The 15,772-nt window shown below is 36.2% G+C and overlaps 1 protein-coding gene across 1 annotated transcript in view; it reads right to left on the reverse strand.

Moving 5' to 3' along the window:
* Nucleotides 1-15,772, reverse strand: part of LOC118555715 (uncharacterized) — a gene marked incomplete at its 5' end in the record, with an annotated part of 226,852 nt that overhangs the window by 111,669 nt on the left and 99,411 nt on the right. The gene's annotated exons all lie outside the window — the stretch shown is intronic.

Here is a 15,772-nt window from a genome sequence, read left to right on the forward strand (position 1 = left end):
ATCCTAGTGAAATAGTTAAGGTCCACTGTTCATGTAACAAGTTACAGTAACCAAAAAATAGTTACGGTTTTGCAAATAAAGGTGGTTCCAACTTGCTGGCCTCTAGTAATCAAAATAGTCAAAGGCCGTGTGTTACGTAGCACCAAGTCCTTATATTACTCATTGCCAACATGTCAGCATTCAAGAACAGACTGATTTCTCCAAGAAATGAGTATAATTCCAAGAGACTGACTTTCTCCTACTTCATGTTAAAAGAAATATTATTTGACTCAAAATCCTATTTTTGAATTTATATTTCCTGTTTCTTATTCCATGTGGATCATCTAATTAGACTGAGTGGATCATGGATCATTCTGAATAAAATTACTACCCCTTTTTGATTCTAATTATTTCCACTTTGAACAAAGTCAATCATCTGTTTATAGGAAGTTAGACACTGGAAGAAGATGAACTAAATGAGTCAGACCATTAAAGTGTTCAAAGCAGGACTCATGTTTAGAAAGAGTTAATGAACCCATTTATTCATGCGATGACTCACAATACCATTTATTTTTCATTTCCACTTGTAGTTTCACCAGGTTGAAAAGGACAGTACTGGACCAAAGAAAATGCTCCCTGCTAAGGACTTGCACAAAGAGCCCAGAGTATGTCTTCTAAGGAGAAATGTCTATTCACGATTCCACTTACAGGAAGCATCTGAAGTAGTCAAACTCAGGGGATCAGAGAGTAGGATGGTGGAGGAATGGGGAAATGGGTGGCTGTTAATCAATAGGCATAGTCTCGATTTTACAAGAGGAGAACATTCTAGGGATTTGCGGTACAACATCAGCCATCTGATTAACAACACTCTATTGTACACTTAAACATTTGTTAAGAGGGTGGCTCTCATGTTATGTTATTACCACAATAAAGTAATATTTAAGCCATGGAAGAGCTGGTAGTTAAAATCAGTACTATAAACTAGAACAATTGTAAAGCCATGTCAGAGAGGCTGCTGCTTTGTCATGTCTAAGGACCAAATTCTCCTCAGCCATGGTTTCTCTTATCATAATCCATTTAGTACATTTTATCCCCACAGTTCCTTATTTCCAACTTGTCCAGACTATGTATTTAGCTTTGGGTACTTCTGGGAATGCTCTGGTCAAATAGTGGGGCCAAAGACGATTGTGTCTTATCACACGTCTACAGTGACCCTTCCTTCCTAAACCACCACTCCCAAGGCTTTCTAGAAAGGTTCAAATATTCCCAACCTCGTCAACTGTGGCGTCTCATATTCAGTTGAGAACTACGATATTATTTGTCATCAATATCCACTTCTGCAAGATCATTTTGTAAGGTTATTTGTCTAATACTGAGGCACTGAGTATCCACAGATTAAATAAGAGAGATTGGTCAAGGAAAAAACAGATTATTTTTGTGGCTAGTACCTTTGTTTGAGTGACTGCTGAATATACAAGGCATGGCTGCATTTGCCAACCTATTTCCCATAATAGATGAAGGAACACACCCACCCACACACACACATACACACACACACACACAAGTGTGTGTGTCGAAGGAGGAGTAAGTATTCATTACCTCTTCGTTAAAGACCACATTCAGAAAAGTATGTATCCTGAAAAACCCTTTTAACTATTTCAAGAAGTATAAAAAGTATTTTCAAAAATGACTTTATTAGCGACTCCTAAAATATTGATAACTTTTTGAAATGGCCTACGTCAATTGAGTGGGAAGAATGACCAGCCAGTTCCATGATAATGCAACTCGGTTGCCCTTTTATGTTTCCTCACTGTGCTGTTTAATAGCACAGGTACAGAGGGAAAATGGAGTGCGATGACTATATGAGACCAAATAAAATGGAGTGGGTGTAAAATGTCCTGAAAGCACAAGTTGTAATCTGCTGATGTCAATCTAATCCACACACACTCCGTAATTAGAAACATATTGGAATAGGGAGGCAGGCACATATTTGTACTTTTCCCTCAAACCTTTATTTTGATCATTCACACGTGACACGTTCATTTTTATTGCTGCTTCCTTAAAAAAAAAAAAAATTTAAAAACGTAGCTTCAAACCCCCCCAGAATTTTTTGAATGCTTCCAAATAATTTTTCATTTTTTTTCTCATGAAAGGAGGCAACACAGCAAAGATTTTAACCTGCTGGAAACGTTTTAAGCCTATCTCGTCTCTCTGTCCCCCAGATCCTTTTGACACACCCTCCTCCCTCCTTCCTTCACGTTAAACTGCTTCCCTACTTCCTTTACATCAGTGGGAACACTTCCCTTATGGGTGTCAGGATCTCTCGGAGGGGGCAGGGGCTGCCCTGCAGAGGAAATGACAAGCTGTGAAACGTAAAAGAACAATTCCTTCCACATGTTCCTTTGCTCCTGCAGCGGTGAGGGCTTGTCAGCTAGCATCACTTTGGAATCAGGCAGGACTGTGCGTCTTAGTTCTGTCAAAACTAATTTACAATTAAGGACCTGCATGACTGTTTAAAGCTTTTTCAATTCCAGCAGTTTTCTGAAATGACTTTGAGATTGAAGTAGATCAGACCAGAAACCATTGTTGTAATTAGCTACAGTGGATGGGGAAGAAGCTCACAAAATAAGACAAAACTGAAAACAAATTTTTGTGTATAATATAACATACATAAGATAATATAAATAAATATAAATATAAATAAATAATAAATTTATAATTATGATTTATTTATATTATGTTATTATATATTTTATATATTTATATTTTTATATATTTATATTTATATTTTTTATATTTTTATATATTTATTTATATATATGTTTTTATTATTTATTTGTAACATAAACAAATATATTACTATATACTACATATTGCATATATTATGTTATTATATATTCATATATTCATATTCATATGTATTCATATACATTCATATTATATATTCATATATATATATATGAAATCCTTACTACACCTACAATTAACAATTAACATATCTGTGGAATTTTCCCAGCTGAGCTGCAATTCGGGGAGTTTAGTGTTGCAGCTATTGGAAATCTTATTCAGTTTGAAAATAAAGTTACAAATGACAACTTCATTGATAGGAAAGAAGGAAGGAGAAAGGGAAGGAAGGACTGATTTATCTTGACCATTTGATACTTCTAAAAAATTTTATATTATTTTAAAATACTTTAAAGCATTTTTATGATTTAAAACATTTTGATCCGTTTCCCTGATATATTAAGTAAATACACCTTAAAATTGCAGGTAATTAGCTTTTTATGCAGATTAATCACTTTGAAACATTCTGCAGGTCCCTGAGGTTCAATTTTGCATTCAGATAACCAACTTGTATTCACTTAATATTTCAAAATCGAGAAACCCAAAAGAATAAATATCGTGTCTAAAAACTGTCTCAACATCTCACCGAATGGTGGTTCTGAAGTGGCCGTTCCGAGTTCTTAAAATCTAGGACGGTACTTTGCAGAAGTACCCATTCCTTAAAAGCTAGCTGAGTGAACAGAGGTACACCTAACAGGAAATTCTTTGGGACAGTCTCTCAACAAACTCAACTCAAACTGTTAAAAGCAAAGTCATATAACTATTTTCAAATATCAGACTCATAATTCTTCCATAGAAACAAGGTAACTACTAACTTTCAGATTACTAACTAAAAATATATACCACTATGGTCTGGGATAATTAACAGTGTCTCAAAACTTGCTTTTCTTATCTTACACAGGAGGGAATGGTGGCCTAAAGACTTCAGGGAACATGATGTGGAGACTTGTATAAAACTGGCTACACATGCTTGAGCTCTAACACCAACACAGTAAGTCTCTTAATAAATAATGAACACACTAACTAAGCTCTAGTGACCAGCTTGTCCATGGCTCCCTGTTTCATCATGAGTTCCAGTATTACGGGCCTTCAGCTACTCTTCATCTGTGCTTCTGTTCCCACTGCCGCTAATTAATTTGCCCTCCATCTTGCCTCTACTCATGGCTTAGACTGGACATAACCATGCACACTGGGCAGAGCCCTCTCACCGGGCCACCGATCACATCATGAAAATAGAACCACACAGGCAGGGCCAGTTGATTTTTGACAAAGGGGTAAAGGTGACTCAGTGGTGAAAGAACAGTCTTTTCAACAAATGGGGTTGGAGCAACTGGACATTCATATGTAAAAAGAAGAAAAAAAAACCTTCAGCCTTACCCTCATACTTTATTCAAAAGCCAACTCCAAATTGGACCATCGATCTAAACATAAAATGTAAACTATAAAACTTTCAGAAGAAAAACGTAAGAGAAAATCTTGTGACTTGGATTTGGTGAAGAGTTCATAGATATGATTTCAAAAGTACAATCCATTGAAGAAATTGGTAAATTGGACTTAATCAAAAGTCAAAACCTTTGCTCTGAGAATGACGCTGTTAAGAAAATTAAAAGACGGGGGCGCCTGGGTGGCTCAGTAGGTTAAGCGTCTGCCTTCGGCTCAGGTCATGATCCCAGGGTCCTCCCTGGGATTCTCCCTCTCCTCCCTGCTCATGCTCTTTCTCACTATCTCTGTCTGTCTCTCTCTCAAATAAATAATAAATAAAGGATAAATAAACAAAATCTTAAAAAAAAAAAGAAAGAAAAAGACAAACCACAGACCAATCACCTTTCCTTTGCAAACCACCTTTCCCACAAAGGATCTGTATCCAGAATGTAGAAAGAACTCTCAAAATTCAACAACAACAACAACAAAAACCCAAACAACCCAATTCAAAATAGACACAAGACTTGAACAGATACTTTACCAAAGATTAATATGGATGGCCGATAAGCACATATGAAGATGGTTAATAAAATTAGCCACTAAAAAAATACAAATTGAAATTATGATTTCAAATTTAATTTGAATGCAAATTAGGATGACTTTTTTTAAAAAAAAGGACAATGCTAAATTCGGATGAGGGTGCAGAGCAACTGAAACTCCCATATGTTCCTCATGGAAATGCAAAATTATACAGCCACTCTGTAAAAGAGGCAGCTATAAAGTTAAAAATACATATACCAGCTGGGCGTCTGGGTGCTCAGGCGGTTAAACGTCTGACTCTTGATTTTGGCTCAGGTTATGATCTCAGTGTCATGAGATCAAGCCCCGCGATAGGCTCCACGCTGAGCATGGAGCCTGCTTGAGATTCTCTCTCTCCCCATCCCTGCTCTCTCTCTCTTTCTTTCTCAAAAAAAAAAAAGAAAAAGAAAATGGATATAACATCCAACCCAGCAATTCTACTCTTAGGTATATCTCTTGGAGAAGTAAATACTATGTTCACATGAAAACTTGAAAATGAGTATTTATAGCAACTCTATCCATAATTGCCAAAAATTATTATTATATTATTTTCCCCTGTACCACAGTGCGAAAGCCAAGTGAAAACCATTCCTTTGTATTTCTTGGCTTTGCTAATCCACAATTACCTTAGGAGTACATTGATTCACTCATTTATCTAACAAATTCTGATTGAGCAATTATTGTCTGCCAGGGACAGTAGTAGAACATGTAGACACGTTGCCTACCCTCAAGATGCCATCATAATTGCCGTGAGGGTAAAGAACTCTGGGAGAATTCAGTGGAGGCACCGCATAGGGCCTTCCTTCTTCAGGAAGGAAATTTTAAGCTAGATTATCAAGGAAGAAAAACTAGTGGCAGGAAAAGACTCTTCCAGTTGGAGGAAATAGCATGAAAGTATACCCTAAGGTGGAAATCACCTTGCTGCATTTGTAGGAATTGAAGAAAACCAGAGCAATCAACAGCTGCACATCAATGTTTCTCAACTCTGGCTGCACATTAGAATTACCAGAAGGAGGTTATTTTAAGAGTAACAGTGTCCAGGTCCTGCCCCCTGAGAATCTGATCCATTTGTTCTGGGGCAGAGCCCAGACAAGAGTATTTGTTTAAAGCTCCACAGAAGAGTCAACGTACAGACAGATTTAAGAAGCCTTGTTTTTATTAGGCTTGTTGAACCACAGATACAGGCAAATTAATATTTAAGTATGAATGACTTCTTTCAGGATATATCAACATTTTGGTTAATTTCAAGCGGGACTTAACTTTTTTTTTTTAAGTCACGTTCGAGCGGTCTGGTTTTATACTGAAAAGGTTCACGTAATATTAATTGATTTCAATATATATGGCGTATGATGCAAGAATAAACAGTGGCTCTTTGTTTCCTCTTATATATGATAGTACTTATGTTATAATCGTATGAGGAAGCTCTAGGAAGATAGAGACCACGGACTCATCCAATTTTCTATACTCCCAAAGAAGTATACTTCCCAAGATGGGTAAGTGGCCCGTTGGCAAAAGAACATGGCGTGCGTGGAATACCCTTACAGGATCACAGGCTGAAGCAAAAAATAATTAGGTATCAGAGTGGAAATCTATTATTTCAAAGGTTCTTTGAATTGGGCTTCCTGGATACATGGTACCATTCTAATGGGGGTCCCAGAGAGCATATATCTGACCCCTATATCACTGACCCATCTGGAAGCAGTAAAATGTGGTCCCCTTATTTCTTAATAATGTTATATAAAAAATGAGTGCCACAATTAACTCATGTTCTAAGTAGGTGCTTTCTACACTTGGGAGGCTCAGCCTTCCCAGCAGGTATCAGAGCCCTTTTCATCCTTATTTTGTCCTCAGGCCAAAACCTACAGCAACGTTGAAAACAGTAGCTTAGTTTGAGAGGCGCCCAAAGGGAAAGTATTTAACAAGATTAAGACACTTGAAATTAGAATTCCAAATAACATCATTGTTCCTCACAGATTTATTACATTTCCTAAATTTCACAAAGAATTTTTTTTTCTTTAAAGGTTGCTATTGTTGCTTTTTTTTTTTCTTACATAGAAAATAGAGAATTTTTTTTAAACTACTCTGCCTTTTTCTCTTTTCTCTTTTACCTCAGAGGAAGAATTATCCTATCTCCTTCCCAGTACTCACCTCTCCCATCTATCTTGCTTATGATGGGAACTCATCCCAACAATTTTCCTCTTTCTCCTGCAGTCTCGATTTTTCCTCCTCCAGGTATTTTCCCATTGTTTATCAAGAGAGGAGTAAGTGTCCAGCCATTAAAAAAAAAAATAGAATCTTCCCTCAACCCTTGACTCCATTAAGCTGCTTTTGAAACTCTCTCCTTCTCATTTTCAAGAGCGTCCTCAATATGCACTGCCTTCGTTTCTTCTTTCTTGTTCCCTCCTCTGGTCATTGCAGTTTGGTTTGTGCCCTCGTTTCTTACGTATTCCCTCAAAAGGCATGAACATTCACTTTATTTTCAAAGCAGACTGTTTTTTCATCTTTTCCTGAGTCAATCTTTCCAGAGCTTGCTAAGGCGAAGTGAGGTTCATGGATGGACCAACAGCGTATGTATCATACAGGAGCTGAAGAGTCTAACGGCCATCTCAGACCTACTGGATCAGAACTCACATTTTAACTAGATCCTTGGGTGATGTGTACGCATTTAAAGTTTGAATAGTGCTGCAACAGATATTTTACTGATGTGACCACCCTCTCCCCTTCTTGAGATTCTTAAAATTCCATGGCTTCCATGACACCACACCTCCTGGTCCTTCTACTTCTTCAGATTGCTCCTTTGCAATTTACTTCACCTTCTTCTCTCATCTGTCCCTTAAATTAAGGTTTTCCTATAGTTTTTCCACTCTTTATTCTGTGGTTTGGGTCCCATCCCTATTAGGATAACACCATAGGTCCCTTCTGAGTTTAAATCCATTTTTTTTTCAACTCCAAGCTAGTACAGTCTTCTTAATTTCCCCAACACTTTAAACTCAGTTTGATCAAAACCAACTGGCCAACTTTTATCTGAAACCTGCTTCTTTGGGTACCTCATCTCTGATAAGGGCAACACTATTTTCTGAGATACCTGAGATAGAAATACTCCTGACTATAATTTTCTTGTTTTTCTTGATGGCACAGCTATTTATCTACTAAATCCTGTTGACTCAACTTTAACATTTCTCTTAAATGAACCCTCTTGATTGCATTCCACTGCCCCAATCCTACCTCCGGCCCTCACCATCTCTTCTTTGGGCTGATGCAATGGACTTCTTACTGGATTTCTTGCCTTCAATGACTCCTTGCCCAAATGTACCTCCTTATGTATGCTGGAATCCAATGGTTCCTTACAGTTCTTCAATTATACTTTGCACCATTCTGACTTCTTAACTTTTCTTACGGCTTTTCTTTTATCCAAAAGCATTTCCATCAATGCTTGCCTTTTGAACTCCAAGCTACCCTTCTAACCCCAGGTCAAAATAAATTAACACATATTTTCCAGATCATACCAATATAGGATTTAAAATAGGATTGCATTAAAAAGAGTTCATGCAATTCACCTGTCCCCAAAAGCTCACTCATTTGTTTCTGAGAGTTTATCAGAGCAGTTCACATGAGCTCATGCTCTGCCTCCTTAGCTTGTCCTACAGATGGCTCTGTAACAACTCGGATTATGGGATTGTAGTATAGAGAACATAATATATGTATATAACATAACTTGATATGTCACAGGATAGTATGTACTATACTATATTGTATATTTCCATATCTTACATAATTTCATTGGGAAGTTTCTCTCTTTCAGCAGGTTAGTGTTTCCACGCAGTCCCCCTTTCTCTGGGAATTGCACTGTGAGATAACCAAGCTAGAGAACAAGTCTGATTGACAGACAGCATACGTTTCCCACTGTCACCTATCTTTCTTATTATTCTTTCTTATCTAATTGCATCTGCTTCACTTCTCCAAGTCTGAAGTTTGTCCCAGAAGGCTTGCTGATCCTGTATATAAATAGAGTGCTGGTAGACCTCCCCATCATCTATTCAACGTGTGTGTGTGTGTGTGTGTGTGTGTGTGTGTGTGTGTGTGTGTATTACTCAGTGGAAGAGTAGCTTGGGCTCAAGTAAGCCCCTGCGGGTCAGGGATTGCATGTTATTTTGGTTTGTATTCCCAGAGCATTTAGCAGCGTGCTTTGTTGATGGTGGTTACACAATAAAACTCTCCTGAATTGAATTCTGCATCACAAAACACATATAGATGTTGCCAGAGACCATTGTTTATGCAATGTAGGCACATACAAAACAAAATTATCAAGCATAACAAATATTTCCCTAGACTGCCCCCTAAAAAGTAAAACAGCCTAAAAAATGGTAATAACCCAAAAGTTTTATCATGGCTCTCTTCTTCCAGCCTTTCAGAAATACTGTCTGGCCTCAGGCATCCACCTATCTGCAAGGCTGATCATCACTTAAAATATCAACCATGGGATTAAATTCAGAATCCTCTCAAGAGTGAGTGTGTGTGTGTGTGTGTGTGTGTGTGTGTGGATGCGTGCATGCGTGCACATGCACGCGCATGTGTGCTTGAAGGGATAACATTAGCCACTTTTTCATGATTTGGGGGCTAGCGTAGATTCCGCAGATTATGTATAGAGGCTATCAATGTGAGACAGCTTGTGGAAGATCATAAACATATTTTTCAGAGAAACGTTGCAGCCATGAACACATCACGTGGTCACCCCTTCCCTAAGGTTTGCTCCTTTAATTGTAAATAGCCAGAAAGCCATCAAGCCAGAGTTTAATAAACTTTTAATTTGAAATGAATTACCACATGTTGTGTTTGTTTACCCATTATTAAATCTCTTAGCAACATACCAGCGGCAGAAACAGCGTACTGTAGCTCAGCCCTGATATATTAGAAAACAAACCCATGGGGGATATTAACTGCTAATAATATGTTTAGGAAGCCTTTAAGAAAAATAAATAAATATAAGCAATGTAGCAGAGACATGTATTGGAAGAGATTTGTGTGTTTTGTTTTTGTATAAGTCTATTCTGAATAGGAGCAAAACGTCCCTGTGCAGTCTTTGAATGTGAAGCTGGAATCAGTTTCTGAGCTCAGAGCAGAGCAAATGCAAATCAGCCTTTTCCAAGCCTTTCCTTAAAGCAGAAAAGATTCTTCCTCTCCCAGTACATAGCGTTCTCATACTGATTGTGTCAGTATTCATGTTTCTTGGAGTGTCACCTGTCCTCCTTTTAGGGGAACTGAGGGCAGCATTTGAAAAATCAAGTTCAGAGCACAGTGCAGTAGGTGTGGAAAATAGAGCCACAGTACCCTGAGGAAAAACTAGAAAGCAAAAATGATCCGGTGAAAAATGGCCTAAGAGTAATTGCTTCTAGTCTTTGGCTCAGTATCCTAAAACTAGGTTAAAATGTCAGTATCACTGAAATATTATTACTATTAAGTCAGAAGTTACTTTCTCAAAAGTTAAAAATTCTAAAATAAGATTTTGAGTTACATGTTTAATCCTAAAACATTGCGAGGGAAAAAAAAAACAAGGAAGAGAAAAAAGAAAAAGAAAGAAAGAAGAAAGAAAGAAAGAAAGAGAGAGAGGGAGAAAGGGAGGAAGGGAGGACGGAAGGACTCCACGTTACAGATGCACATTTTTTAATGCCCCACATAGTGGTTTGAGTTGACTGGACATTTGAACTTGATATTTAAACAAAAAATCAACTGCAATGTTTTCTATGTTTTTGTCTAATGAAATTATAATCATTTCATTTATATTTCTTGATTTATTAATTCTTGATGATCTTTAACCATGAGAAAAGGTTTGGACTTTTTTTTCCCCTTCTGTATCTCGGATTTCCAAATTAAGCAGATAATATTCTAATGTTGAAGTAGTTTGTTTTCACAGAAGGAAGGCATCCCAGACCCTCCTGTTGGAAGGCCTGACTAGTCTGATTCAACATAAAGAAAAGACATCAGGCAGAAATCATTCTCCTGTAGATACACAATGAGTCTCAACCACAACATCCACAAAGGTCCTCAATGCAACCACCCCACCAATCAATTTGGAATGAGGCTAAGTCTGGCACTGCCTGGCTTTTTATGCCACTCTCTGCACGTTTTCACACTGCCAGTGCCTTAGGCTCATTCTAGGTCCCCCACCCCCCACTTCTCCATCTTCCCCTTATCACACCAAGCATATCGACAATAGCACACCATGGGTATTAAAGAGGGCACATTCTGCATGGAGCACTGGGTGTTATGCACAAACAATGAATCATGGAACACTACATCAAAAACTAATGATGTGATGTATGGTGATTAACATAACATAATAAATAAATAAATAAATAAATAAATAAAATAAAAAATTAAAACCTTAAACTTATTAAATTCCATCACAGAATACTTAAATTTAGCTTAACTTTGTGCATTTTAAGGACAACCAGCTCTACTCATTATTCAGAAAAACCAGACCATGATGTCGGTCACCTATCTTCTCCCCGGCTACAAGTAAAGCAAATCACATTCTTAAATGTGAGAAACAATACACTTCAATCAAGTTGCTTTATAGTGTTGGCATTGATTATGTAGCTTCAATATATACAGTATTCTCCCCATCTGCAGTTTTGCTTTTCATGGTTTCAGTTACCCATGGTCACCTGCATTCTGGCAAGTGGATGATCCTCCTTCTGACGTATCATCAGACCATCAGTAGTAGCCCAGTCACCATGCTGACTCCTGCATCTCATATCTAATTTATTTTGCCAAATATTTGTTTAAAGCCAGATGACATAATTCGATATATATGAATTCTGTATATAAAATTTCAAGATAACCTTCCCAGGTATAATTACAAAGTGACATTTAGTTGTCTGGAGGTGGCGGTATCTTAATTATCATTAGCAGATGATAATAGTTTATTCACAGGGAAACAGGTCAGGTATGGCTAAGGAAGCTCAGGGCTTATACTGGACCCACCTCTTAGGGAAGGAAGCAGGGCTTCTAAAAATGGGGCATGGCAATCCGTGGAGTTTTACTCAGCTCAGCAAGGCATAATTTCCAAGGCATTTGGGCAACTCTAGGCACAAGAAATATTAACTACCAGAAGTTGAATATGAAACTCTGTGTTGCCCAGCTGATAGGCAGAACAAGACAAGAAGGCAGATGCCATTAGGAAATCAAATACTGCAGGCTTTAGGTCTGGCCATTATGGCAGGAATCCTATAGTCCTTCCCAAGAAACACCGCTGTTTCCCTGACTAAGTTCTCAACCCAATGCTTCCCTCACTCTACATACCCTGCATGGTGGAACTCAACCACTTAGCAATTTCCGGTAGTCTATGTGTTTATGTCTCTGTAATGGACAGGTCCTTCCTCCCTATTTTCCATTTCTCTCCTGAGCTTCATGAGCACTTTCCCAATGGTCTCCTAAACATTTCAACTTGGATACAACATAAGGATCTCAAAATCAATAGGTCCAAAATCAAGCTGTTTGTTTTGTTTTGTTTTTTTACCTTCTAATCTTGTCCCTCTCCCTTTATCTCATATTATCTGCTGGTTAATACCCATGTTTACTCATGATAAAAAATTAGGAATCATCCTTAATTATCCCTTACCATCAATATCCAATCAACCAACAGGGACATTTTTATTCTTTGTCCTATAGTCATTCTCTTACACCTCTTTAATAGTGTACAAATTTAAACTCTCTTCTCCAACTTAACTCTCTCTGCCCTGATTCAGGCACTCTTCTTTGGCTGGCACTACTCTAAATTTTTCCAAACTGATCGGGTTTTACACATGCCCTCCTCAAATAAACCCTCCTAAAAATTACCAGAGGGAACTGCCTAAAATAGAAATTGAAATACATCTCTCTCCTTCTTTTTGTTAAGGTTTATTTTTTTATTTAAGAGAGAGAGAGCATATGAGCAGGGGGAGGGGCAATGGGAGAGTGAAAGAGAGAATCCCACTAAGTGTAGAGCCTGACTCAGGGCTCGAACCCAGGACTCTGAGATCATGACTTGACCCAAAATCAAGAGTCAGCTACTTAACCAACTGAGCCACACAGGCATCCCAAATCACTCCCTTTCTTAAGATCCTTCAATGGCTACCCACTTAATACCAACCTCTCATCAGCTGCAATAGACACAAAAAGACACCCAATAAAATAGCGAGGGAGTTATTACTATCCTAGAATGTATACATGGATAAATGATGGCAATGAGAAAAAGTGAGTGAAGTGGGAAAAGAATAAAGACTTTTTCAGATGTACAAGGGCTAAGAGAGTTTACCACTTTACAGACCGAAACTCTAAATGAATTACTAAAAAATTTTTTCAACAAGAAGAAAAATAAAAGTGGAGACTAGCTACATAAAAATACTATGAAGCACAAATATTGACCAAATATGTCAGTAAATTAATTTTCTATTGAGACTAAAAAAAAAAAGAGAGAGAAAAGAAAATAAGTTTTCTGTTTAACAAAAGAGTGACCTGGAAGCATAGCCAACAATAACGTGAGAGTACATGGAGGTGTTTGATGGGTAGGTAAAACATACGAAAAGTCCTTGTCATGCTCAGGAAGAGAAGAGAAAAATCAGATGAAATTAGATTTTTTTAAAACAATTTTCAGGTAAATATGTAGATGAGAAAATTCGGGATAACATCTGACATAATTAACAATAAAATCTGTAGATTATAAACAGCAGAGGATAAACAAAATAAAGAAAATTATTTTTGGTTAAAGAAAAATTCAGGAAAATATTTTTAAAAAGCAAAGAAATAGGATGGCAAAAATAAATTGCAAAAAATGTTATCAGCAAGTACAAATATAACAGTAATAACAGGATTTACAAAAAATTAAACTCACCTGTTAAGAGACACATATTAACTACTTGTCTTGAATGCAAAAATAAAAATCTAGATTTATGCTGTTAAGCCACAATTCAATTCAGGGAAATTAAATAGAATGATTGAATAATCAATAGCAACACCACAGATGAGTTTTAAATTCATAAAATAAATATTAGGAAAAAAATATGCCATAAAAATATTTACTAAAAAAATAGGGGTAGTATTAATATCAGAAGAAATAGAATATAAATTGAAGCATTAGTAGACATATAGAGGGAGACTACATCTGTATAAAGAAATAATAACACAAAAATAATCATAAAATTGCAGGCAGTTAACAACACATTTAAAATATATAAGGCAACATTTGACAGAACTACAGGGATAAATGGACAGATCTAGTCAGGACTGGCGATTTCACACATATCTACCATGTAAATAAAAACTGAAGATAAAGACTTAAGCTTTCCAATCAAGGAGGTTAAAAGGTAACTCCCCCCAAAACCAGAAGAAAATAGGAGCAAAGAAATAATAAAGCCGAGTATAAATACAGAAAACAAAAGATCAATGGAGAGAAAGTCTTAATGGAGGTAGATGAGCAGTTGTATATTTTTAAAAAATGAATAAAAAGATTAAAATTCAACCAAGACTGATAAAGAAAAGCAAAGAAGGCATATATTAACCAATGTTAATAATGAAAAGAGGAACATAATTATAAATTTAGTGGTATTTCAAAATTATAAGAGTATATTTATGTATTTTCCTTTAGAAACATAAAATATCTATTGAATACTACACAGAAAACATTAGTTTCCTCCAAGGAGAAGAACTAGGCTGCGGTGGGAGGCAGATTTTATTTTGAGCAATCTGAGTGTATTCTTTGTTCAATAAAACTATAACAAAAGGAAATAAACTTTAAAGATAATATACTATGGATACAAACGTATATATATACACATATATTATGTGTATAATATGTAATATATATTACATTATATATTTAATATATGTTTATATAGTGACATTATATTGCATTATATACATATGTATATAATATGTACATAATATATAATACTGACTAATTTAATTCAATTAGTTTTTCAAATGAATTAAATAGAATGATTGAATAATCAATAGCAATCAAAGATTGAATTAGAAATCAAATGCTTCCCATGATTCATCCCACATTAAAAAAAAAAAAAAAGAGATCCAGAACTCTTACAGTTCAGTAAGAAAAAGTTTTTAAAATGACCCAAAGGAAAAGTGAACAAAATATAGATATAGGTAATTCACAGAAAATAAAACCCAAATGGTTAACAGAAAGGTATGAAAAAAAAAGTGCTCTAACTTAGTCATATTCAGGGAAATTCTAATTAAAACAAAGAGATATTACATTGCAATTGAGTTGGCAAAACTAATTATAACAGAGATTGACAGGATGTGAGCCTAACAAACTCCTACGCAGCTGTTAGAAGGGCAAATTGATACAACTACTTCGATGGCAATGTGTCACTACACTATAAATTTTAAAAGTGTGTGCCCTGTGATTCAGTGGTTCCTCTCCAGGATAGGAAATATCTTTTACTCTAGTGAAATTTGCACCTATGTGCACAAGAAGGACATGTCCAAGAATAATCACTGTAATCTTGTTTGCAACTGAGTAAAACTTGAAACAACAAATAAGATAAAAATAAACAAATTTTGTTACAATCATGCATGTTGCCATGTACATAATTATACAGCAGTAAAATCAATAAACCAAAAATACATATAAGTGTGCGTGTAGGAGTTGTGCAAATGTCAAGGATAATACTGAGAGAAAATAAAGTTGCAGAAATAGATATAAAGCATGGTTATTTAACACAAACCTTAAAAACATAGAAAAGATATTATACATTGTTTATAATTACATACATATGTTAAGACCATATATGGGAATGATCAATAGGAAGGCTCAGAGGGTTGGGAACAAAACCAGCAAGCATTTCACAGAAGGCTTTAATCACATGTAAAATGTTATTTTGTAAAAGAAAAGATGGGGAGCAAAGATGGCAAAATAGCAAGAATGGACACAGTTGGGTACTCATAACTG

Source organism: Halichoerus grypus, chromosome 9 (genome assembly GCF_964656455.1).
Source record: "Halichoerus grypus chromosome 9, mHalGry1.hap1.1, whole genome shotgun sequence".
NCBI lineage: Eukaryota > Metazoa > Chordata > Mammalia > Carnivora > Phocidae > Halichoerus > Halichoerus grypus.